Source organism: Panthera pardus, unplaced genomic scaffold, assembly GCF_024362965.1.
Source record: "Panthera pardus isolate Hobbes unplaced genomic scaffold, ASM2436296v1 HiC_scaffold_27, whole genome shotgun sequence".
Lineage (NCBI taxonomy): Eukaryota > Metazoa > Chordata > Mammalia > Carnivora > Felidae > Panthera > Panthera pardus.
In genome coordinates this window covers 23,979,108-24,006,189 of record NW_026526843.1, presented here as the reverse complement: position 1 = coordinate 24,006,189, position 27,082 = coordinate 23,979,108, and the positions used below count along the sequence as shown (strand labels likewise).

Genomic DNA, 27,082 nt, shown 5'->3' with positions numbered 1-27,082 from the left:
AGGGCCAGATCACAATTATGATTTGATAGTGTCAATAATAGAGTCTGAGTTGGGGAATGGTGAGCCATTGGAAATCTGGATACCACTCACTATATACCACACTATGCTCTAGATACACTCTACACAACAACCAATGGTAGCAGTGCTAGGCTTGGTAGAGTATACATCAAGCATAAAGCAGAGGGAGTTTTGTCTGAGCTGAATTTATTCACTCATTCATTGTTCATTTAGTGAATAATTATTGAATATCAGTGTTTACTGGACATTGTGCTAGATGATGGGGGCAAAGCACTGAAAAAGACAGACAAAATCCTTTATGATTTTTATTTATTTGGCTGGGGAAACAAACAGGTAAACAAATATAGAAATAAGATAATTTTTACAAGTTACATGTGCTACAAAAGAAACAAGTCAAGGCAATGTGATTCAGTGTGTAGTTGTTGGGGGTATAGTTACTTAAATTGAGTGTTCAAAGAATGATTTCCTCTCTGAAGAGGTGGCATTTAAACTGAGACTTGAACATTTACAATGAAACATTTAAACTGAGACTTTAAAACGAGCTATAGAAGAGCAGAAGAAAAGATGTTTTCAGCTGAAGCAGTAACAAAGACTTGGGCAAGGGAGGGTTGTACCCTTTATATAGATGGGAAAAAAACACAAAACTCCTAAATATTGTAAAGATATCATTTATTCTCTGGTTTATAGATAATTGCTATGAAAATAATGTGAATAACAATGATTATTTTGGAGGGTGAAGAGGGTGTGAGAATGTGATGTTAACATCCATGTAAAAGAATAAACTTTTGGAATAGCTGAGAAGATACACTACAATGCTTAAAAAAGTATAATAGCTTATTACTAATGCAAGAATATAGTTTAATGGGAAAAAATAGTTCCCAATGACCTCCAATGTAAGTACAAACACTAATTTATACACGTGGCATTATATTATATTAGGAAAAGAAAAGATAAGCCAATAAACAGTGCTAGAGCAATTGGTTATTTACCAAATTTTACATAGTTACTTATCACCAGTCACCAAAATACAGATTAAAGACAAATGTTTAATAAGTAATCTTAAAAAGAAAATATAAGGAACTAGTTGTGCAATATTGGAGTGAGGAACACCTCTTAATGCGACAACAAAGGAAATCTTAAAGGAAATTAGCATATTGCATGTGGTGATGAATGATTATTTGCCTTTTAAAATGTTGTGTATCTTCTACATTATGTATACTGAGAAACTTTTAACTTTAGAATCAGAAAAATAATACTAGAAAAAACATTCAAAACGATTACCTCAAAAGAAAACTGAGGGATTGTTTTACAAAAGAGGCATATCTGGTACTTCTAAAATCATGCCCTGAGGAGAGTCACATTCTCTGTATATTTGGTTAACTCAGCATTACTCTTAAGAAATATAGGTAACAACTGCTATTGGATTGTTTCTTATTCTTTAATTTTCAGGAAACAGATTGTCCAAAATAATTTTAGCCTTTTAGTCTCTCGCTTTAAAAATACAGTCAAATATTGATCTTACCACAGAGATCTGATAGGAGATGAACTTGGGATCTTCCCCCTGGACAATAGAGACCATTTGGTCCAACAGAGTACCAATTACAACACGTATTTTATCATTGTTTTCCCAAGCCTCCCTTGGGAATTCTGTCTGATAAAAAGTAAAAATTGCAACACTGTTTGATTCTTTGGTGCAGACTTTTTCCTTCTCTTTGTCCTGCAAAGTCACACAAAGTACATTTTCTCTCTCTGTCTCCATACTCCTGACACTTTCACTTTCATTAAATTCCAGAATAGTAACTTTCTTACCCAGACAAAATGGGCTCCCTGGGAATAACCAGCCTCATCGTTATTTAAATAAAATTACATATGTATGCCAATTCAATTGTCTTCAAGTATCAGTGTTATTTCTCAGTCAGCAAGTAACCAGGCTGTAGACTTTTTGCATTTTCATCTACTTTAAAGTGCAACTGCTCAGCTAATGAGATCACTATAGCCCAGCAGAAAGCTCAAGTTTGAAGTGAAGTTTTTTTTTAAGTTTATTTATTATTATTATTTGAGAGAAAGACAAAGAGAGAGGTGGAGAGACCCAAGCAGGCTCAGCGCTGCCAGCACAGAGCCCCATGCAGGGCTCAAACTCACAAACCCTGAGTTCATGACCTGAGCTGAAATCAAGAGTCAGAAGCTCAACAGACTGAGCCACCCAGGTGCCTTTGAAGTTATTTTTCTTTTCATTTCAGTCAAGATTTTTTGCTTGTTTGTAAGTTTTTCCCCTCTGTGCTGAAATGTTACTACTCATTGTGTTTGATCCAGTTCAGTGTTGAATCTGTAATTCCACTTCATGGCAAAATAATGTTTGTTTCTATCTTCATAATCTTCCAGAAGTAGCTATGAAGTAGCTATCTCCAGCCTCATGCCACTGAGAGCTAATTTGAAAACTGTTAGCAAAATATCCCAAATCACTGGAGGACCAGTGGAGACATGGGACAGAGGTCAGAGGCCCTTCTCCAGGACCCAGGTTTTCCTGGTGACTTAGCTCCAGGTAGCCCCACATTTGTTCCAGGTGGTCTCGAAGGGCGGGAGCTTTCATTCGGACTGTGAGCAGAGGCCTTCAACAAAGGCCCTGGGCACCAAGCCTGGTCCATTGCTTTCTGAGCAAACCTCCCCAGAGCTCAGACCTGGTTGGGAACCCTGGCGGGAATGACACAGTGGTTGCTTCTGGATGAAGCCTGCAGTGTGGACACTTGCTGGATCTGAGGCCTCTGCTCAGTGCCCAGTCTCTGAGTGACTGCCTGGATCTTGAACCTGTTATCAACGGGTGCCTTATGCAGACTGCTTGGAACCCTGAAACAGGTGTTGATCCTGCTCCTGCCTAAGAGGCTGTGGAGGAACCACTTTGTTGATAGATAGATAGATAGATTTAAGATCGTATTTACTGGTATATAATGATGAAACCTCCTAGGACCCTCTGGCCAACTTAGTAGTCTTTTAAGCTTTAGCAATCACCTTTAGCCCACATGGTTGATTAACCTTTCTTTTTATATCTATAGACCTGCATTCTTTCCTAGAAAGAACAGAGCACCTCTGTACAACCCTCAGGCACAAGGAACCAGATCACCTTGCTCCAAGCACTGAGATAACATCTGTAGCTGGCACCATTGAGTCTGCACATAATCAAGAAATGTTAGGTATTCCCGTACTCTCTTTATTGATTAATTACCCTAAATGCCTTTAAAAACCCGTGGGCCAGTAGTGCCTGGGTGGCTCAGTCAGTTAAGCGTCTGACTCGGTTTCAGCTCAGGTCAAAACCTCAAGGCTCCTGGGTTCCAGCCCTGCATCGGGCTCTGTGCTGACAGCATGGAGCCTGCTTGGATTCTCTCTCTCCCTCTTCCCTCCCACTCCCCACCTGCTGGCTATCTCTTTCTCTTAAAAATAAATAAATAAACATTTAAAAAGAAAAACCCATGGGCCAAGCAGAAACCTTGGAGTTGGCCTTTGGACAAGAGTCACCTTCTTCCCAGGTGGCCAACCTCCTGAATAAAACTCATATTCCTTTCCAACCAAAACTTATCTCTTGAGTATTGGTCTTTGGAGTGATGGGCAGCTGAACTCGGGTTTTGGTAACAATGATCTCATATATTATTAATATAACATATTATTACATAACATATATTCAAAATTCTGAATAAAAATTCAGGGAACCTGGAAACTTCTGAACAACAAAAATAAATTTAAGTGGAAAAAGACTAGTTCTTTAAATATTTTAAAATATCAATCACATGTTCCTGATAATTATTAGCAAGGTTAAAGAAAAAGTGACTACTGAAATCATTAAAAAATTTTTTTAATGTTGAATCTCAGCTGGTCCACCCGAGACCCCCTGAGCACCAACCCTAGTCTCCCACGCGGTCCCATTTCTGCTCCAACAAGATGAAAGAAACTATCATGAACCGAGAGAAACTCGCTAACTGCAAGCACGAGTACACATTGGTGGGAAAGGAACTGCTTGCTGAAAGAAGGTGGTTCATACAACAGCTACAGCAGATGATAAAAAACTTCAGTTCTCCTTAAAGAAGTTAGGGGTAAACAATATCTCTGGTATTGAAGAAGTGAGTATGTGCACAAACCAAGGAACAGTGGTCCACTTTGACAACCCTAAAGTTTAGGCATCCCTGGCAGCGAACACTTTCACCATTACAGGCCATGCTGAGACAAAGCAGCTGACAGAAATGCTACCCAGTATCTTAAACCAACTTGGTGCAGTCTGAAAAGTTTAAGAAAGCTGGCTGAAGCTCTGTCCAATCTGTGGATGGAAAGGCACCACTTTCTAACGGAGAGGATGATGATGATGAGGTTCCAGATCTTGTGGAGAATTTTGGTGAGGCTTCCAAAAATGAAGCAAACTGAATTGAGTCAACTTCTGAAGATGATAAAACTTGAAGAAGTTACTGGGAGCTGCTATTTTATATTATGACTGCTTTTTAAAAATTTTGTTCATGAATCTGATAAAATCTAGATCTTTAATATTTTAAGCCCAAGCCCCTTGGACACTGCAGCTCTTTTCAGTTTTGCTTATATACAATTCATTCTTTGCAGCTAATTAAGCTGAAGAAGCCTGGGAATAAAGTTTGAAACAAGATTAATAAAGTTCTTTGCCTAGTAAAAAAAAAATTTAATGTTTATATTTATTTTTGAGACAGAGCATGAGTGGGGGAGCGGCAGAGAGAGAGGGAGAAACAAAATCTGAAGCAGGCTCCAGGCTCTGAGCTGCCCGCACAGAGCCCTACGCAAGGTCAAACTTGTCAACCACGAGATCATGACCTGAACTGAAGTCAGATGCTCAACTGACTGAACCACCCAGGTGACCCCTGAAATCATTTTAAACATTGCCTCTCCCTTTCCATATCCTACTAGATTGAGGAGAGTCTGTTTTAACTTCCACTGTAATTTTGTTTTCTACTTTCTTGTTCTCCCTTCAAGTGTGGTATCTTCTGTTATACAGATCACAGAAAATACAGTAAAACCTTGTTTGCAAAGTATAATTCATTCAGGAAATATGCTTGTAATCCAAAGCACTTGTGTATCTAAGCAAATTTTCCCATAAGAAATAATAGAAACTCAGATGATTTGTTCCACAACCCAAAAATATTCATATAAAATGATTACAATACTGTAAAATAATACAAAATAATAAAGAAAATGTAAAATATAAAAAAAAGATAAATAACTTGCATTTACCTTTGAAAACTTTCGTGGCTGGTGTGAGGGAGACAAGACTTTCCCTCTGTGAGGGAGGACGACTTTCACTATCACTAACGGATCACTGCTATCTATTGGCTCAATGGAATCTTTTTCTTTTCATACCACTTTAAAAAGGAACCTATCCAATGACACTTGCTTTTGCTTCCTTTTGAGGATTTTGCGGAAGTGTGACATTGCATTGTTATTAAACAGATTCATTGCTCGCAGTGCTACAGCCTTATTTGGGTGGTGCTTTTCTACAAATTTTGCACTGTTTCCCACATTTTACACATCTCCCTAATCTCCTTTGGAGTGAGAGATTCCTCCACCTTTTTCTCCTCCTCTGCACATGAGATCTCCTCTATAACCTCTTGCTGTTGCTCACAATGCAGATTCATCAGTTTGATGGTGGTCAGCTCCGGGCCATGTTCCTCCACCAGCTCTTGAATCTTATCCTCTTTCACCTCTAGTCCCATGATCTTCCCCAGGGTTATGATTTCATCGACAACTGGCGGCTCCTGTTCATGAGCAGGCCTCTCTAAGTCATGTCTGAGAACACAATCAGGCCTCAGTTTTCTCTAAGCAGATGAGGGTTCTCTTGGTGATCCCATCCCAGGCTTTATCGATGATCTTGAGGAAGTTCACGATGTGGAAATGATTTTTCCAATACTCTTGGAGGGTAAGATTTGTTCCTTCAGTCACCTTGAAGCATTGCTGAAATAGTGCTTTGGTGTAAAGCTTTTTAAAATTCAAAATGACCTGCTGATCCATGGATTGGAGGACTGGAGTGGTGTTGGGAGGAAGGAACCTGACCTTAACGAACTAAGATTCCTCCAGTAAGTCATCCTCAAAGCCTGGAGTATGAGCAGGAGCATTATCCATAACCAGCAAGGCTTTGAGGGGCAGATTCTTTCCTAAAAGGTATTTCTTCACTGCAGGACTGAAGACCTCATTGATCCACTCAATGACAAGATATGAGTGACCCAAGCTTGCTGTTGGACCTCCACATAACATTTAACTGACTCTTCTGCACCTTGCATTTCTTGAAGGCTCATGGATTCTTGGAATGATACAGGAGCAGGGGCTTGCCTTTGAAATCCCTGCCTGCATTAGCACAAGAGGGTGAGACGGTCTTTCGTGGGCTTGTGACCAGGCATTGCGTTCTCTTCTTCTGTAATGTATGTCCTCTTAGACATCTTTTTTCCAAAAAAGCCCCATCTCGTCACAGTTAAAGACTTGCTCTGGCAGGTAAAACTCGGAAATGTTGATATTCTGGAACTCAGCGAATGCCTCAGCTGTCTTAGCATCCGAACTCGCAGCTTGTCCGTGTCTCACAACACTATGGATGCCACCTCTCCTCTTAAAGTTATCAAGCCATCCCCTTCTTGCCTTGAAGACTTCTTCATTTTCTGTTGACATACTTGGCAGTTTACTTACAAAGTTGGTGTACAAGGCATTTGCCTTCTTGCAGATAAAGTTCTCGGTCACAGTATCACCTGCTAGTTGCTTCTCGTTTATTGAAACCAAAAGCAACTTTTCTACATCGTCCAGAAGACATGGTGGTTGCTTTGATATTCTTGTGACTCCTTTTGCTGCATCTCGCCCCCTTACTTCTTCTTTCTTCTTTAATAGTGTGCAAATGGTCAACATAGACTTCTTACAAAATCTTGTAATTTCGGCCACTCGTATACCTCGTTCATATTTCTCAATGATTTCCTTCTTAACTTCCACCATAATCATCTTCTTACTGCTTTTCTTTTCAAACTTTTTCTGCAGAGAGCCATTGTATATGCTCACACAAATGTTTTCTTTTTCCATAAAGATGGTATTACTTTATTTCTTTAGGTTTTTAAAAAATACTTTAAAATTGTTTTCAATGTTTTCCTTAATTTTTGTTCTATTTCTCCCTAAATGTCTTACATTTTAGTTGTATCTTATTCCTTGAAACATCATTTTTTATACTATGGAAAAAATGTTATGTTTATTTTTTTTAAATATATGAAATTTATTGTCAAATTGGTTTCCATACAACACTCAGTGCTCGTCCCAAAAGATGCCCTCTTCAATACCCATCACCCACCCTCCCCTCCCTCCCACCCCCCATCATTCCTCAGTTTGTTCTCATTTTTTAAGAGTCTCTTATGCTTTGGCTCTCTCCCACTCTAATCTCTCTTTTTTTTTCCTTCCCCTCCCCCATGGGTTCCTGTTTAGTTTCTCAGGATCCACATAAGAGTGAAAACATATGGTATCTGTCTTTCTCTGGATGGCTTATTTCACTTAGCATCACACTCTCCAGTTCCATCCACGTTGTTACAAAGGGCCATATTTCATTATTTCTCATTGCCACGTAGTACTCCATTGTGTATATAAACCACAATTTCTTTATCCATTCATTAGTTGATGGACATTTAGACTCTTTCCATAATTTGGCTATTGTTGAGAGTGCTGCTATAAACATTGGGGTACAAGTGCCCCTATGCATCAGTACTCCTGTATCCCTTGGATAAATTCCTAGCAGTGCTACTGCTGGGTCATAGGGTAGGTCTATTTTTAATTTTTTGAAGAACCTCCACACTGTTTTCCAGAGTGGCTGCACCAGTTTGCATTCCCACCAACAGTGCAAGAGGGTTCCTGTTTCTCCACATCTTCTCCAGCATCTATAGTCTCCTGATTTGTTCATTTTGGCCACTCTGACTGGCATGAGGTGATATCTGAGTGTGGTTTTGATTTGTATTTCCCTGATGAGCAGCGACGTTAACCATCTTTTCATGTGCCTGTTGGCCATCCGGATGTCTTCTTTAGAGAAGTGTCTATTCATGTTTCTGCCCATTTCTTCACTGGGTTATTTGTTTTTCGGGTGTGGAGTTTGGTGAGCTCTTTATAGATTTTGGATACTAGCCCTTTGTCTGATATGTCATTTGCAAATATCTTTTCCCATTCCGTTGGTTCCCTTTTAGTTTTGTTGATTGTTTCCTTTGGTTTGCAGAAGCTTTTTATCCAATGGAAAAAAGACAGTCTCTAACAAATGGCGCTGGGAGAACTGGACAGCAACATGCAGAAGGTTGAAACTAGACCACTTTCTCACACCATTCACAAAAATAAACTCAAAATGGATAAAGGACCTGAATGTGAGGCAGGAAACCATCAAAACCCTACAGGAGAAAACAGGAAAAGACCTCTCAGCCGTAGCAATTTCTTACTTGACACATCCCCAAAGGCAAGGGAATTAAAAGCAAAAATGAACTATTGGGACCTCACACAGATGTTGACTACAGTACAGTATTGATAAACTCTTGTCATATACTGTGTTTAAGTAACTGGCAATAAGGCAGCAGAGGAAAGGGTCTATATCTGCAGGCAGCTTTACCTAGAATGAAGCAAAGCATTCCTAAGCTTACTCTTGTATGGAAAAGCAAAGTACTGTTGCTTTGAAGTGACAAAAAATACACTAGTGCCAGTTGTGGACACTTTCCAATGTTCTGAAAAATCACTGATTTCTGCCAAACACTATGGCCTGAGACTGAGCACCTGAGCATGGGAGATGAATACCCAGAATCCCTCAGCATGAGAGAGATAGAAGCACTATATAAAAGTGGCTTAGCTGTGATCATGCAATGTTTGGCATCACTTACTCCTCATATTGCAAGACATTGCTTGTTTATCAAGTTAAAATTTATTAGAAATGTATGCTCATCTTGTAGAACACTTGCAGAACAAGTTACTTGCAATCCAAGGTTTTACTGTACTTGCAAAATTTGCCTTGCTTTAGGCAATATGTTATTTGAGGTTGAAATAGGAAGCTAATCTTGGATAAATGTCTGAGTTCTCTTTGGCTTATCCCATATAATTGGAATATTTAAGTCTGGTCCCCATCTCTTGGTCCTAACATTTCTAATAGTTCAAGGAAACTATGTATTCAAAATTAAGTGACTTGAGAAATAAGGACTAACTATGTTTTAAATGTAAGGAGCCTAAACATGTCAAAGATAGTACCTGAGAGTTTGTATGGGATGGGGAAGATGGCAGAGACTCCTTCCCTGTGTTTCGGTGAAGGTAGGGCCAACTTTATCTTTAGACTGCTATAAATGGCACATTGTATGTATTAAGTACTCAATATGTTTTAGCTGCTAATATTTCTGCTGCTGTTGCTATGCAACTTATAGCAAAAGATTGTTTCAATAATGGTGATCTGTATTTTATAAATGATCTTTAATGTTCAATAATGTATTCCCAAGGCTTAGTGTAGCCTGACACATAGTTCGTGCTCAATGTAAATTGAATAACTGAATGTGTTCTTTGTTAACATGAGAAACAATAGGGAAATGTTGAAAATTCAATGGAAACTAGTCTCCACTTCTGGAGAATCAATTCACAGAGTTACAAAGTCATTATGTTTTTTTCTTCTCTCTGGGGGAAACATTGAACCTTCTCAAAACTCCCTCTATAATTATTTCCTGGGTGAAGGCCAAGATATAATTTATAATACTATAACATTCCTATAAGGACTTGGTAGAAGGACAAACGAAATAGTCATTAATGGTGAATATTAGGGTCTTTTTCACAGTAAAATAATAAACTTTTATTTATTTATGAGATATGAATATACAGTGGGGAATCAAGGCATGAAATGATGGTTAAAAATACTATATGTATGTCAACAAAATTTTTAACATGTGAAAGCAATTGTGTTATGGGATTAGAACACACAAAGCTACCTAAGACATTGTTTTTCTTATTGGCTAGTGTATAAAATAAACATGTAACAATTTAAAAGCAAAGATTCTACTGGAATGAGGTTTGGAAATATATATATATACATGTAGGTATGTGTATAAAACAAACATATATCATTGATTAACCAAACATTTATCTCTGTGCTCTAGAACCAGACTACATACAATTCAAAATCAAATGAGTGTCAGAGAAGTAAATAGACAATTTCAGTAGAGTCTGATAATCTGTTAGGATATCGCATTCTATGGGAACACAGAGGTGTACAGCACCCCAGTTTCTAAACGGTGTATTTCAAAAGCTGAAGTTTCAAGGCTGAGTTAGAGTTAGCTAGAATAAAAAGCAGGGAGACTAGGGAAGGTACTACAGATAAAAGAAACATATTGTGTAAGGTTGTGAAGATATGCTTTGTTAAACTGCATGTACATAGGTAAACATGACTCGAATGAGGGTGGGTATAGGTAAGAGATAAAAATAAGGGAGGCAGGGCAGTGCCAGATAACAAAGAATTTTGTATTCTAAGAAGTTTACATTTTTAATCCACATATTGTAGCTTTTTTGGACAGCTAATGTAATGCAAATTCACCATAAACATTCAAATAATACAGATATATAGAACATATGAAGTAAGTACGTCCAATTTCGTAACTATGTTCATACAGCTGGTGAAAATATCTTTTAAAGATATTTAAACTAGTTTTATTAAAATTAAAACAGTGGTTTTTACTTTTTATATAAAAACAATAAATAACAGAAAAAGATTTAAAGAAAAAGTAAAAAATTCATCCTACTGTCCAAACCTCTACCTCTAATTCCACTTGGCAGAGTCAAAATTATGAATAATTTCTGGCTTTTAATACTTTTGAACTCTCCATTTTAACTTCAAATGATATACTTATAAATCCCTACTAAAAAGAGTGAAATATAATGTTGTAATAAATGGAGAATATTGTCAGATTACCTATCCCCCCCCCACACAAAAAGTCAGCCAAGATAGCTTCACATGGTAAATTCTATTAACACTATAAGCAAAAGATAATTCCAGTATTATTCAACTGCCCCCAAAAATAAAGTGAGAAGAAAAGCTTCCACATTCTTTTCTTCCTCTTCTTTTAAACAACACATGTTAATACCTGAAAACTAACAAGGAGAGCTTGGTAAGGAAAACAATAGCTTTGTCTGACTCACAAATATTGAAGCAAAAGCATTAACTAAAAATCAAATTAAGTCAATTATGAGTTAGTCATCAAACCCAGGGTTCATTTTAAAAATACAAGGATGGTTCAGTATACGAAAATAGTTAAAATAATTTGCTGTTAACAGTACACAGGGAACAGTAATTATAAAAGTGTGGCTGGAGCCTAGGGTTCATTGGGAGGTGGTAGATGATGAGGTTGGCAAGATAGATTGGAAACCTATGAAAGAATGAAAGAATTTATACATAGTGAATGCCAAAAATATCTGTGATTCTAACCAACAGGAGAGTTAAAGAATACTTTTATTTCATTTTTTATATTAGAAGGCAGTAATATTCTATTTCATTTGAGAAAGTAATTACTCCCATAATTCACTTTTTATAAGTATCAAAACATTATTAGGGGCATATGTATATCTATATATCTATATTGATATGTGTATCAGAAGTGTAGAGAATAAAAATATATATTGTATCTAGGATGCATCTTTTACACATTAAATTACATCACTAATCATTTGTTTTGGATTAATATATTTCATAACAAATGCAAATATTAATAAATAAATATAGTCCAATAATTATAAAATTAACATGTAATAATAAAATAGTTTTCGTGTTTCCTGTGTACCAGGAAAAAAATATACACATGCATATATATACTTATAGATGTTGAAATATATATATATATATATATATATATATATATATATATATATAAAATGAAACCTCACAATAACAACCTGTGTTAGTTGCATTACCTTCATATTGAAAATAAAGGAACAACGGCCCACAGGAATCTGTCTGATACTAAAATCTGTGTGCTTAATCTACCACATCCTGCTTTCTTCACATAGTACCTTGTGAAAAGACAATGTATAAGAACTTTCTAGTGAGTCAGAATCTTTGAGCAAGAGTGAGAGATTGCAAAATGCAACCCATTCATTGCAAAATGAATTCCATATGCAAAAGAATTTTATTGCAAAATGAAACCCATATGCAAATAATCTATGCATTTAAAAAAATCAGTCCCATCTATAAAATAAATGGTTCAGCTTAAGCCACAGATAAAATAGCAAATAAGGAAATAACTTTAGATTTTTATACGTAAAGTAGATCATTTGTTTTGAGTTAGCCTTTACACTTGAAGTTGTCATAGCATGAGAAAATTTGGAATGTGAAGTTATGTGTTTTTTTCCAATTACTGTACAAGCTTCCTTCTTATGTTTGGAAACTTCTACGGGTGCCTTATGAGCTTAACCTTACCATATGAGCTGGACAGGAATTAAAGAATATAAACTGGACAATGTAGTTGAGGTAGCTTCTAGTAGACTATTCAGTATTACATTGTAACACTAGTTTCAGGCAATGGTGAATATGAGAGCTGGGATTACACCTACCTCGTTTGCGAGGCTTGGAAATAAATAACCAACTAAACCTTCTACTTCTAATAATCCTTGCCTCTGCATAACTAATTTTAGTTTCAATGGAGAAACTGAGACAGCCTATCAGACCCAAATATTGACTAACACTGGAACCTTAAGGTAAGAAGCACTGCCAACTTAAATGTGCTAATAAAAAAGCAGCTCCCTTACATAAATTAATAACTATTCATAGAATCAAGGTAGAACTACTTAATTAGCTTTTGGATTTAAAGATTAAACTGAGGGGCGTTTGGGGGTGGTTCAGTCGGTTCAGTGTCCGACTTCAGTTCAGGTCATGATCTCGCGGTTTGTGGGTCTGTGCTGACAGCTCAGAGCCTGCAGCCTGCTTCAGATTCTGTGTCTCCCACTCTCTGCCCCTCCCCGACTCATACTCTGTCTGTCTGTCTCCAAAAAATAAATTAGAAAAGAACATTAAAAATTTTTAAATAAAAATAAAAACACTTAAAAAAATAAAGAGTAAACTGAAAAATAATTCATGGGTTTTAAAAGTATGTTTGATGCTAGCTGAGAATGGCATCTATTTTAAACTAATGATGTACATTACGTACATGTGTGCACACATGTGCCTGCCTGTGTATTTGTGTATGTGTGCGCGTATCTTTTGGGAAAGCTATGTTTTAAAGGAGAAGTGACAAGATCCCTCTCCACATTCTATGTGTTGAATCCCAAGAGTCATTCTCTACTCACTATCTGATGAGATTTGACAGTACAAAATTCAGTTGCAAAGCCACATATAATGCAAGCAGGCTGTAGCCTTGCACTATCTTGCTGGAGGCTAATCACTTTATAATGAGTTTAGTGAAAAGTACCTGTGCAATAAGTTGTAGTTGACAGCAGCCCAAGGGGACCTCTAAGTGCTAAAAATTAGCAGCTGAGGGATGTTGGACTGCATCCTTTTGAAGATAGAAAACAGATTCCTTTCTAAAATACAAGCAATTTAAACTCGACACAAATCAAACAGATGGTAAAAGAAATATCTTGTTGCTATGGGCTTTATCCTGTTTTTGTTCTCACTGTTTTATGAAGTGAAAGAAGAAAAAAAAGTCAGGTTTCTAGTGTTTTAGTTTGAGGAAACAATATCTTAACAGCACAGAGAAAATGATTTTTTTCACTGCAATATTTTTATTTGACAGTTCGTGGAAAAATTTACACCAAGCTATATTTAAAGAAAATGGTGAACATGCATTGAACAGTCAGCTTACTTTTAAATGATTCACTTTCATTGTAAATTTTGGATATTAAATAATCAATCTGGACTGGAGAAATTATAATAAAACACAATCACTACTATTTATAAGACTGTTGCAGAGCTGGATTGCTATAAAGACGACTATGCATCAGAGGAAATACAACTTTGATTAGACTGTACTGATACCATTGGTAAACCTCAAAACTCATGCTAATTTTGCCTGCAAGAAAGATGCAGCATAAGACATAAAGAAAAAAAGGTTTATGGCATTGCTTGGTAGTAAGAAATCTGTAAAATAATGTTTTGGCTTTCCAACTTGGCACTAGAAATGACAGAACAAAACATAAGAGAGATACATTTGACACAGTGCCATGAAATGCATTTGCTACAGTGCCATGAAAAACATTTCTGAACTTCAGTATATTTCCTTGAATCAAAGGGCACCCAGTGTATCAAGGTTTTATAGAGGTCAAAATAACCAACGGTTTAACAGTTGCTATTGACAGCTGCAGTCTAAACTACTTGTGCATCTATAGTAAGTACTTGTATTGAAATGATATATTGAATTAAGTATCATACAAAGGTCCACAAATGTGCTAGGTAGTAAATGTTAATTTTACAATAGGATTTGACAGCACTACCCTTACTTGCTGAAAGGTAACTGGGGGAAACACTAAGCAGTGGTACAAACATGTTAGCCTTCACAGAATCTTTGTAGTTTCATTAGAGGTTTCAGGCTAGGGTAAGAAGTGAAATAAGACAGCAGAGAAGAGCACTTCTGCAAAGCAGAGGCGTATAGGAAGATTTTGACCAGATTGTGAGGGACCTTAAATGTGAAACTGAAGAATTACAGGTTTATTTGTTAGGCAATTAGGGGCCACTGAAGGACTTAAAGAGAGGGTAATGTGTACAAAATAGTGTTTTATGAAGTTTACTGGCTAGTAAATGGGGAAAGACTGAAGGCAAAAAAAAAAACTAGTTAAGAGATCATGTGATCATGACAACTATCCAAGGAGGCAGTGGTGAGGGTCTGAACAAGGCTGTGACAAGGGGAATAAAGGAGGACTTGGTGACTGATGGAATGCAAAGGAGAGATGGTGCAAATCAACATTTATGATAAGCAAAGTCATGAATTTCATAGCCAGATTATCGTTGAGCCTCTCCAGAAAGAAAAGAATCCAGAATGATTTTAATATATAGGCCTGAGGACAGAGAGAAGGGATAATTTCATAAAGAAATGCTTGTGTCCATGAGGGAAACTGATTTTGAAGAAACAATTCAACTCATTATATTTTCCAGTTATTTTGAGTGTCATTATGCAACAGTTTTGTGGAATGTCTTTGGTATTGTGTTGATACTTTTATAATATTAAGTGTGGTTCAGCTGATGGTTTATTTTATGTTTGTTGTATATATGACATATTTGACTGAATTTATTTGTCATGCGGCACTTTAATCATATAGATGCAGCCTCAGTTGTTAAGTCTGATCTTGATAACAACCCACTTAAATTAGGAAAAATATAATAATTTAGAAGACAATAAATGATAAATATGCTATATTGTCAAAGCTTAATGTCCTTAGTAAACCTGATTTGCACATTTCTATTATAAAATGGAGGCAAACCAAACCACAATGATTACAAACTGATGTTAGTAACACACAGTATTTTAGTGTATTGAGATATTTTTTTTGAAATATAAGGCTGAAGCTGTTACAGAAATCATCAGCTCTGTGTTTAAAAAAAGTAAAGAAAAATTTTAGATATAAGAAATCATTCACATGTGCTAACGTGTTTTTATTGACAGAAATACAAATTTAACTCAACACACCTGACATATATACTCATCTCCTGAGATTCATGTTTCAATTTTCTTCAACCTCTTCTTATTAGGTAGCAGCAGGCCATGAGCAAACCCCTAGAATTGCAGTAAGGATAGTAAGTGTTTTTATGTCAAAAGTTCAAGCAGACCTGTTTCCATTTAAAACAAAGTAAAAACATTATGGCTCATGTTAGTTTCTCTTAGAACATTGGGCAATATGTTTCTAACTCCATTTTATTACCTTGCTACTTCTCTTTAACTCTATCCATGAATTGAAAACATAATCTTTTTTTAGTATATGTGCTGCCGAAGCGAGCACTGAAAACATAATCTTAAGTCCCCTTATAGGAGTTTCAGTTTCCAAAAACTGATATATCTTTACAGCTAAATACCTGGACACTGTTTCTGTCTCAAACTGGCTTTTCAATAAAGGTCTTATTTTATTTTAAAGGTGAAGAAGTAACCATAGCATATCTCCAATAAAAGTGTACTTTCTATTTCTTGATGGAGGTTGGTAAACCCACATTTTTTTTCTGTCTTCTTATCTAAACCTTTTCTCATTAAAGAATCAGATCAAGTCAGGTATAATAAGGCATAAATATGAAATAATATAAAATATATGTTATTACAATTGTTAAAATGTAATAATGGCAACTATTATGACCAACTGTGGTTCAGGCACTGTGATAAATAATTTTATACATGATTTCTTTTGACACAGCAATCCTACCAATTATATATAGGTAATCCTTGCTAGCCAAGAATTCAAGGTTTCTTGAGAATCAAACATAACAAAAATGCAAAAATATTCACTAATTAACTGTACAAAATTAACACCCACTTAATTATCCCTCTACGAAAAATAGTAGCATCCCTCTCTTTCCATTATATCCTAGTCATAATCCATTATATTAATGCAGACACATTCAAATTTATCACAATGTAAAACTTAAGGGGCACCTGGGTGGCTCAGTCAATTAGGGGTCCGACTTAGGCTCAGGTTGTGACCTCATGGTTCATGAGATCGATCCCCACATCAGGCTTTGTGCTGACAGCTCAGAGGCTGGAGCCTGCTTTGGATTCTGTGTCTCCCTCTTTCTCTGCCCCTCCCCCACTCACACTCTGTCTCTCAAAAATGAATAAGCGTTAAAAAAAATAAAATTTAAATTGTACAAAAGATGCAAAATGTCATGAAATGAATGAAAATGATATTGGCAGTTACTAGTAAAATCAATGACAAGTGGGAATCTTGCAGAGATATACCAGCTAACTGTTGATTAAGGGAACATTGACCAGAACAATGAAGATAGAGTCCTATGGAAAACTGATAAAATCCTTGAATATTTTTTTCAGAATGACCCTATTAATGAGTACACAGAAAAAGTTTTTAAAAGTTCAAGGTATAATATGTTACCCTGAACTATTGGGACCTCATCAAGATAAAAAGCTTCTGCACAGACAAGAAAACTAAAAGGCAACCAATAGAATGGGAGAAGATATTTGCAATGACATATAGTATAAAGGGTTAGTATTCAAAATCTATAAAGAACTTAAACTCAACACCCAAAAAACAAATAATTCAGTGAAGAAATGGGCAAAAGACATGAATAGATACTTTTCCAGAGAAGACATCCAGGTGGCTAACAGACACATGAAAAGATGCTCAACGTCACTCCTCATCAGAGAAATATAAATCAAAACCACAGTGGGGTACCACCTCACACCTATTAGAATGGCTAAAATGAACAACCCAGGAAACAACAAATGGTGAAGATACGGAAAAGGGGAACACTTTTGCACCGTCGGTGGGAATGCAGACTGGTACAGCCACTGTGGAGAACAGTATGGAGGTTCCTCACAAAATTAAAAATACAACTACCCTATGACCTAGCAACTGCTATATTAGGTATTTATCCAAAGGATACAAAAATACTGGCTCGAAGGGACACATGCACCCCAATGTTTATAGCAGTACTATCAACAATAGCCAAATTATGGAAAGATCCCAAATGCCAATCAACTGATGAATGGGTAAAGAAGATGTGATATACATATACACATATATATGATATTATATATATAATTGAATATTATATATATATAATATATATTATATGTATATATTATTACTTGGTGATCAAAAAGAATGAAATCTTGCCATTTGTAACAATGTGGGTGGGACTGGAGTGTATTATGCTAAGTGAAATAAATCAGTCAGAAAAAGATAAGTAATATATGATTTCACTCATATGTGGAAATTAAGAGACACAGCAGATGAACACAGGGAAAGGGAAGGAAAAATAAGATAAAAACAGAGATGGCGGCAAACCATAAGAAACTCCTAAATACAGACAACAAACTGAAGGTTGCTGGAAGGGAGGTGGGCAGGGGGATGGACTAAATGGGTGATGGGCACTAAGGAGGGCACTTGCTGGGATGAGCACTGGTGTCATATGTAAGTTATGAATCACTGGGTTCTACTCCTGAAACCAAGACAACACAATATGTTGACTAACTTGAATTTAAATTTAAAAAAATCAGGGTATAATATGTTACTATACAATTTTTCAGAAAAATTGCATGTACGTACAAGAAAAGTAAAAATAAATAAATCTTTGTTCTGAGAAATAGTACCCAGTTCTAATTATAAATGCAGCTTTGTTAAATGTAGGGTAATGCTTTATATAATTTCAATTACTTTTTCAAGGTTAGTCCCAAGCAAACATTTTATTTATTCACAATTTGCAATGTATTTTTGGTCCTCTTTTACAGTGCATTCACTTGAGTGGATTTTTCTGGTGCTAATTACTCTTGGACAATGAGGACTTCCTGCATTATTATCCCTATGTTTATATGAGGAAACTGAATTTCCAGAAAATATAGTACCTTGCTGTAGCATTCAGAGTCCAAAAAAGGGACAAAAACCCCACTAGTTATTTGAGCAGAGTCAATTGAATATAAGGAATAATAACAGGTATAAAAAGTAAAAAGAATACTAAATTATTGTGGATTTAGCAACTACAGGAAACAGCTACCACATGTAGAAGAAGTTGGGATTAGTAAATCTACAAACCTAGAGGAAGGGCCCCATGGTGCTGATTCTCAGACCTCTGAAGAGTATGCAGTGTACTGGTTACTTGGGGGAAAGGGAAGCAGATGGGATGAGGCTGATTCTGTAAGTATTGGAAAAATGGCATACTGGATTTATCTGTGACTATGGAAAAGACCTGCTGCTTCTGAGGTGCAGAAGCTTGCTGGGGAGAGGTGTGAGACTCAAAGGAACAGGAATCAACATGAAACCAACAGAAATTAAGCAGGAGGGAGCATGTCACTTCTTTTTCTGTCAGCCTTGTAGTCTCCCAGTCATGCCCATATTGGCAAAACTCAACATATAAACAGCTAGCAAAGCAGAAATGTGGTGTGCAGAGTCCTGGTGTGAGCATTACAGAGTACAGAAGGGTGATTTAAAGCTGAGAGTTAATAGCTTGATTACTGTCCCAGCCCCCTTTTTAGTTACTTGGCATCTATAAATACCCTTGTACACATATTTGAACTTATATACACTGAAAAAAAAACCAGCTCTCTTTCTAGCACTAACATGATGCAACTATTTTTTATAAAATCAAAGATGATTTCGTATTCCCCCCAGTTGAGGAAACAAGAAGTAACAGCAGCCATTGCATCCAACTTTGGGAGACAGTCACTCTATCCATCTCTGACACACTTGCTTAAAAGAATACAGCTGATGACGGTAGATGCAGGATTTGGCCAAAACTGTCCCGAAATCTGAAGCTCTTTCCAATGCACCAAGCTGTCTATCAGTGCTAACTATGTCAGATCAGTATAGACACTCCTTCAGAGCAATATGAGGTGGTTACACCTAAACAACATGAAGAGTTATAGCTGATTCAAAAACAATAATCTAGAGAAAGTAAGCAGAATAATCTAATTGTGATGGAGTCTTATTAGTAGATCTGGTAACAATTAAATTGTGAGAAATAAACATCATAACAAAATGGTCCTACCTTATCTAAAGAGTTGGAATAGCCCTCACTTTTAAAGATCTTTATCACATTATATATTTAACCTAGTTATTACTTCTGATGGTTCATCTTGACCTTGTCTACCAAAATAGCCATAATATTGGGGAACAAGAGAGTAAGAGTGAGAGTGAGGAAGAGAAAGATTCATTTTTGAACATTCACATACAGGAGAATCAGATTAGTGTACAGCTTCTGTTATTCAGAGCCATGATGATACACTTGTTGCAAAAGTTGTGAAGAAATTTACAAATTTTATGTTTCCTATATGATAATAAAAAACATTATGGCCCACTGCTACTGATGAGATTTTCCACCTATAGCCAGCTGTGTGCAAATGAGAGATTTTAACGCATACTGTTCAGCCTATTTTTCTTTTTCTTTTTTTTTCTACTATTCTTTTTCACCTGTAAGCAGACAAGAAGCATAAAAATCACAACTCAACCACTCTGCTGAGAAATTATTATTTATATATTTTTCTGGAGATGAAAAAGTATACACATTTTTTCTAGTGATAATGAAATACAGTAAGAGGATCATATATGTTGAAAAGTTAGGCTTCTCTTTTTATAGGATCCAATACTGTATTATTTTGCAGAAAGTAAAATTTAAAGGTCAAGACAAATGTTTGAAGACAGTGAGGAAAGGAGCATAAGGTAAAAAAAAAACACAAGGCAGAGTTAAAGTCACTGCATGTGTATTGGTTGGTCAGCTGGGTTTTGCTGTAATAAACATGTATGAAGTCCTATGTCAATGATATGAGTTGTAGGGCTTTCTGCTGTTAGGCTTTCCTACTTGGGATTATTATCAACCTCGCCTCACATTGTCTTTTAAGAATGTTTCTTTGTGATTACATGTTTTATTGCTTTTAGATATTTCTAATTCATTTGAAGGAATTTGTCTGGCATTAGAACAGCTTTATCCACATGTTTATGTCTTTATTGTGGCTGCATACTTTTTACTCTTTTATCTTCTGTTATAATGAAGCAATAGTTTATGTTATATTTTATATTTCCTACAAAAAGTACCTGTCACATAGTATTTGCTTATTGAATAATGTGCAAATACATGAAAGAGTGAATGAATGGCAAAGGACAGGGTAGACTAAACCTCCGTGAAAACAAGACGGTTTCATTTATTCATGTATCCTGAGTTCACCAGTGTCTATACCATAGTAGATACTCAGTAAATGAATGGAGATGAGGAGGGGATTTAAGGGATAGCCAGCAAATTGTATTAGAAAGAAAACTGATTTGGAACTAGGGCAGTTCTGGGTTTAAAAAAAATAGTTCTACTAAACTGTGTAATTTTAAATAATTTATTTTATTTACTTGAGCTTTAACTTCTTTCCATTAATGACAATATTTTAGTCTTCATAGAATTATTATGAGGGTTAAATGGTAATAAATGTAAAATACCTAAGAGCATTCTATACAAAGTGGAGTTTCTCATGGAATTGGATGATGAGGACCTAACAAATAGCTAAGAGACAGGAGTTCAGCTACATTACTGGATAACTGAAGGAAAGGTTGTGACTTTCAATATGACAAGTTTCCATAGCATTATCAAGCAGAAACAGAGTCAGTGGGCATAACTGATGTTCTTGGAAGGATTTGGGCAAGAAAAGAAGATTGTATATAGACTATATCATAGTTCTTAGATAATATTGAGGCATTTTTATGGTAATTCATTGGTTCCAGTATTTCTTTTCTTTGGCACACTGAAGACCTATAGAAGCAGTGTGGGAAATGTGTTTGGCTTGCAATGCAGTTATGACTAGGTAAAGGTCATGTGGAGGCATCAATAGTACAGGCAGCTTTTAAAACCTTTGTTAAAATATACACAGAGTATTATAGAAAGTTCATCAAGAAAGGAGAAAAATTTTTTTCCTACAAGTCCAGAACTCTAATGAAATAACTGCTTTTGAGATATTCTAATCCAGTTTTCATAATCATATATATGTGCTCAATAGCAAACAACTGTGTGCATAATATTACATATATTTTTCATTTAACATTTTCCTTTGTTTTTAAATGGTTATAATATTATTTTAATGATTATATAACATGTGAAATATCGTTTACTTAACCATTCGTATAATATTGAAGATTTTTGTTGATTACTTTTTTCATAAACATAAATTAAAATACAATGATCATCTTGGTGTATTTGTGCATCATTTCCCCATGGTAAATTTCTGAAAATGTGATTATTGGATAAAAGCATTTTAATATTTTATGTCTCCTGCCAAATGTGTTTCCAAAAAGATTCCCAACTAACAAAATATGGCAATACTTAAAAGTCCTATATTCTTTTCTCTCCATAGATGTTTCATGTCTCTCTCTAGTTAAGATACTTTGGGTTTGTGCACTTGCTCATTGGTAGCTTCCACAGTATTCTGCCTCTCTTTTGTGGCAATCAATTTTTGGTGTGCTTTCTAGGGTTCATCTTCTTTTAATTATCTGTTTTGCGGGTATCAGCCTAGTTACCTTTCCTCTTATTCCTTTATATAAGTGTTCAGTTTGAACAGTACCTAATTTATGCTACCTTAGAAGTTGAGCTTGAAACGTTAAATTTCTTATTAAACAATATGAAGATGACACCTTGAATTCTATAAATTGAGATAGATCTTATTGATTCAATTTTATTCTGTTTATCCTTCTAAAGAAAAAATATAAACTGGGATCAATGGTACAGAAACAAAGATAAATATTTTTTTCCAATAGTGAAATTAATAGGTTTTTGAGGATTCCACCTGCAACTGAGACCTCATCAGCAACTTAGCTTTAACCAAAATGAACCACATTCTGGTAAAAAGATGGTGGATTAGTTCCTACTAGTTAACTTCTCCTTTTATTTCCCTTGCCTCCAGAGACAAGTCTAGTAAGAAGTTGCTATGGCCGAAGTCAAAGAGATTGCTGCCTGTTTTCTCCTGTAGGATTTTGATGGTTTCCTGCCTCACATTGAGGTCTTTAAGTGATTTCGAATTTATTTTTGTGTATGGTGTAGGAAAGTGGTCCAGGTTCATTCTTCTGCATGTCACTGTTCAGTTTTTCCATCACCATTTGCTAGAAAGACTGCCTTTTTTCGTTTGGATATTCCTTCCTGCTTTGTCAAAGATTAGTTGGCTATACATTTGTGCGTCCATTTCTGGGTTTTCTCTTCTGTTTCACTGATCTATGTGCCTGTTTTGTGCCAGTACCATAATGTCTTGATGATTACAACATTATTACACAGCTTGAAGTCTGGAATTGTGATGCTTCCAGCTTTGGTTTTCTTTTTCAACATTGCTTTGGCTAGTTGCGGTCTTTTCTGGTTCCATACAACTTTTAGAATTGTTTGTTTTAGCTCTGTGAAGAATGCTGGTGTTATTTTGATAAGGATTGCATTGAATTTAGAGATTGCTTTGAGTGGTATAGACATTTTAACAACATTTGTTCTTCCAGTCTATGAGCATGGAATGTTATTCCATTTCTTTGTGTCTTCCTCAGTTTCTTTCATAAGCTTTCTATAATTTTCAGTGTACAGATCTTCTACCTCTTTGATTAGGTTTATTCCTAGGTATCTTATGTTTTTTGGTGCAATTGTAAATGGGATCGATTGCTTGATTTCTCTATAAGCTGTTTCATTATTGGTGTATAGAAATGCAACTGATTTCTATATGTTAATTTTATATCTTGTGACTTTGCTGAATTCATGTATCAGTTCTAGCAGTTTTTGGTGGAGACTTTAGGGTTTTCCACGTACATTATCATATCTTCTGTGAAGAGTGAAAGTTTGACTTCTTTGCCAATTTGAATGTCTTTTATTTCTTTTTGTTGTCTGATTACTGAGGCTAGGACTTTAAGGTGAAAAAAAACCTTCTTCACAGGCAAGGAAACAATCAAGAAAACTAAAAGGTATCCACAAAATGGGAGAAGATATTTGCAAATGACATATAGATAAAAGGTTAGTATCCAAAATCTGTAAAGAACTTATCAAACTCAACACCCAAAAAACAAATAATTCAGGGAAGAAATGGGCAGAAGACATCAATAGACACTTTTCCAAACAACACATCCAGATGGCTAACAGACACATGAAAAGATGCTCAACATTACTCATCATAAGAGAAATATAAAACCACACTGAAGTACTACATCACCCCTATTAGAATTGCTAAAATGAACAACTCAGGAAACAACAAATGTTGGTGAAGATACAGAAAAGGGGGAACACTTTTGCACTGTTGGTGGGAATGCAGACTGGTGCTGTCACTGTGGAGAACAGTATGGAGGTTCCTCAAAAAATTAAAAATAGAACTACCCTATGACCTAGCAGTTGCTGTATTAGGTATTTATACAAAGGATACAAAAATGCTGATTCAAAGGGGCACATGCACCCCAATGTTTATAGCAGTACTATCAACAATAGCTAAATTATGGAATGATCCCAAATGTCCATCAACTGATGAATGGCTAAAGAAAATGTGGTGTATATATACAATGGAATATTATTCGGTGATCAAAAAGAATGAAATCTTGCCATTTGCAACAATGTGGATGGAACTAGAGTGTATTATGCTATGCAAAATAAGTCAGTCAGAGAAAGACAAATAATAGATGATTTTACTCATATGTGGAATTTAAGAAACAAAAAACAGACGAACATAGGGGAAGGGAGGGGAAAAATAAGATAAAAACAGAGAGGGACACAAACCATAAGAAACTCTTGAATTCAGAGAGCAGACTGGGGGTTGCTGGAGGGTGGGTTAGTGAGGGTATAGGCTAGGTGGGTGATGGGCATTGGGGAGGGCACTTGTTAGGATGGGTACTGGGTGTCATATGCAAGTGATCAATCAATAGGTTCTACTCCTGAAGGAATTCTACACTGAAGGTTCTACACTGTATGTTAGCTAACTTGAATTTAAATAAATAAATTTTAAAAAATCATGGTTTATAATCTTCTAAAATAGAATGCAGGAAAATTTAAATGTGTCTATTATTTTAGTTTACAAATAGGTCAGGGTGTTTTAGAGATTGTGGGTATTGAAAAGGAGTAAGCACCTCTTCAGTCAACTTTGCAGCCCTGGGAGAATAGTAGGAAATAAAACTTGGGAGGCCAGGATGGATGAGATCGGTAATAGATAACAAGGATAAATGGTAAATAAAGAGTACACTGTCAGGTATTAAGGGTAAATCCAGTCATCACAAATGCACATTGGCACTGAGTCAATGTATAGTGTGAGCTATAGGTTACTTTAAATGATCCAAGCCAAGATGAATGAATATAGAAACAAAGGAAGATGCAAGAGTAAAGAAAAGATGATAAGAACAATAGTATGCAAGAACAAAGAACCGAAGGGATTTTATTTAAAAAGAGTCCATTATTTCAGTTGCTTTTTATTCCCAATCACATTTTTGTAATGTCCCTACTCCCAGGCCACTAAGATACTACATGATTTCTGACATATTTTAGTTCTTATTTTGTGTAATTATAAGGTTTAGTTTCTACCCCCCCAAAGCATTTATAAGGACAAAATGAAGATTTCCATTGATAAATGTGTTTTATTATTTTTTTAAATTTTTTAATGCTTATTTTGAGAGAGAGAGTGTGAGCGGGGAGGGGCAGAGAGAGAGGGAGACACAGATCCAAAGCAGGCTCCAGGCTCTGAGCTGTCAGCACAGAACCCGACGGGGGGCTCGAACTTGTCAACCATGAGATCATGACCTGAGCGGAAGTAGGAGGCTCAACTGACAAAGCCACCCAGGCGCCCCTTGATAGATGTGTTTTGAATACAGTAGCCCATGAGCTTATTAAATTAGCAGTTTAAAAAATAAATTTGAAAAGGATTGTGAAAATTTGACTTGGCATTCTTGATAATTTAGAGCTTATTTTAGTAAGGTAATTTTGTTCTTAACAGCTTTGCTGAGTAATTGTTTACACTGGTTATTCATGTTTGATAAAATAATATTAATTTGGAAAATGATGATGGGGAGTTAAATGGCTCATCTAAGAAATTGTTTATAAACTCCAATCACTGTTTAACAATAATTGAGACATTACTAATAATTATGTGTATACATAGTTTATGTTTGTAGATTAGGACTTGAATTTTACTGAACAGTGATTTAGCAGAATATAAAACAAAGTGTGGTCCTAATCTAAAAGATAAGATGCATTGCAAAAAGGTGATGGGAGGCAAGCGACAATCTAAAAAAGTCTTTATTGCCTCCTCCAAGTCACTGGGCAAACTCTGACATTTCGATGGTGGACCCTGAGGATTGGAAACCCTAAGCTCTGACAATAACTTGTCAAGTAATTTTAGATTTTTGTTTACCTATCTTTGAAATGTGGGAAGTAACATGTGCCATAACTACTTCACAGTACTGTTATGAATATCAAATGAATAATGGATGTGAAGACACTTTGACAATTTTAAAGTAGTATATTTCTGTAAGGTATTATTGCTCCCCAAATCTGGCACACTAATATATTTGATATAAGTTACCATGACACAGGATAGTACATTCAGATATCAAGAAAACACAAATCAATTAATGCAAAAGCTATAAGGATCCCATAAGAAATTATTTTTAAATCATGAAAAATGCATAACTTGATATTTTTGTCAAGATTAGGATAGAAAAGGACAACTGAATTACTTGTATGAGACAAAACACCTTTCACAGAATGAGCAGAGATATATTTCAAAAATTTATTTTCACATAATTTTGATATATGCATACTATAAATTGCATTTTACAATTTTAGTATTCGTGGTAAAAATATACATTTTAAAAATAATAAAATACCTTTTGTTTTAAGTTAAGACAGCCTTTATAATTTTGTTAAGATCATTTTAACCACATGAAACATACTGACATTAACTTAACGCTAACTGAATTTGCATCCTATAATCTAGACTAATGAGAACTCTAGCTAGACTAGGACTTTTACCAAAAAAAAGAATATGGAGTGATTGCCATTTTCAATAAAAAGGGGTGATCTATTTTTAGTTTCAGTAGGTGGTAACAATTTAACTTCAAGGAAAAGTTATCAAAATTAAAGAAAGCTATTGCACATTTACTTGTGAATATTTAATTGGTGCACAGAGAACTGGCACAATTTCAAGCTGTTAATCACAGATTTCTAAATGCATATTAGCTAATGTATGTGTAAAATTATGCTTATCTTGTCTTAGATAAATGCCTAATTAAAAATCCTTTGGCGGGGGGCGAGGGAAGGAATCTTCACAGCATTAAAGAAAAAACATTATGTGGAGCTGTATGTAACTTTAGAGAGAGAAATTAGGATTTTTTTTTCACAATAGGAAACTTTGATGGATATTTCATATCTAGAATTTTCAGACCAGATAAGAATTTTTGGTGTTTAAAATAAGGTTTTTGTAGTATACAGGGT

General features: G+C 35.6%; 1 pseudogene; it reads left to right on the top strand.

The window, feature by feature from the left end:
- The first annotated feature begins 3,876 nt into the window (after positions 1–3,876).
- LOC109250700 (transcription factor BTF3-like) lies at positions 3,877–4,683 on the top strand (annotated as a pseudogene).
- Positions 4,684–27,082: the final 22,399 nt, after the last annotated feature.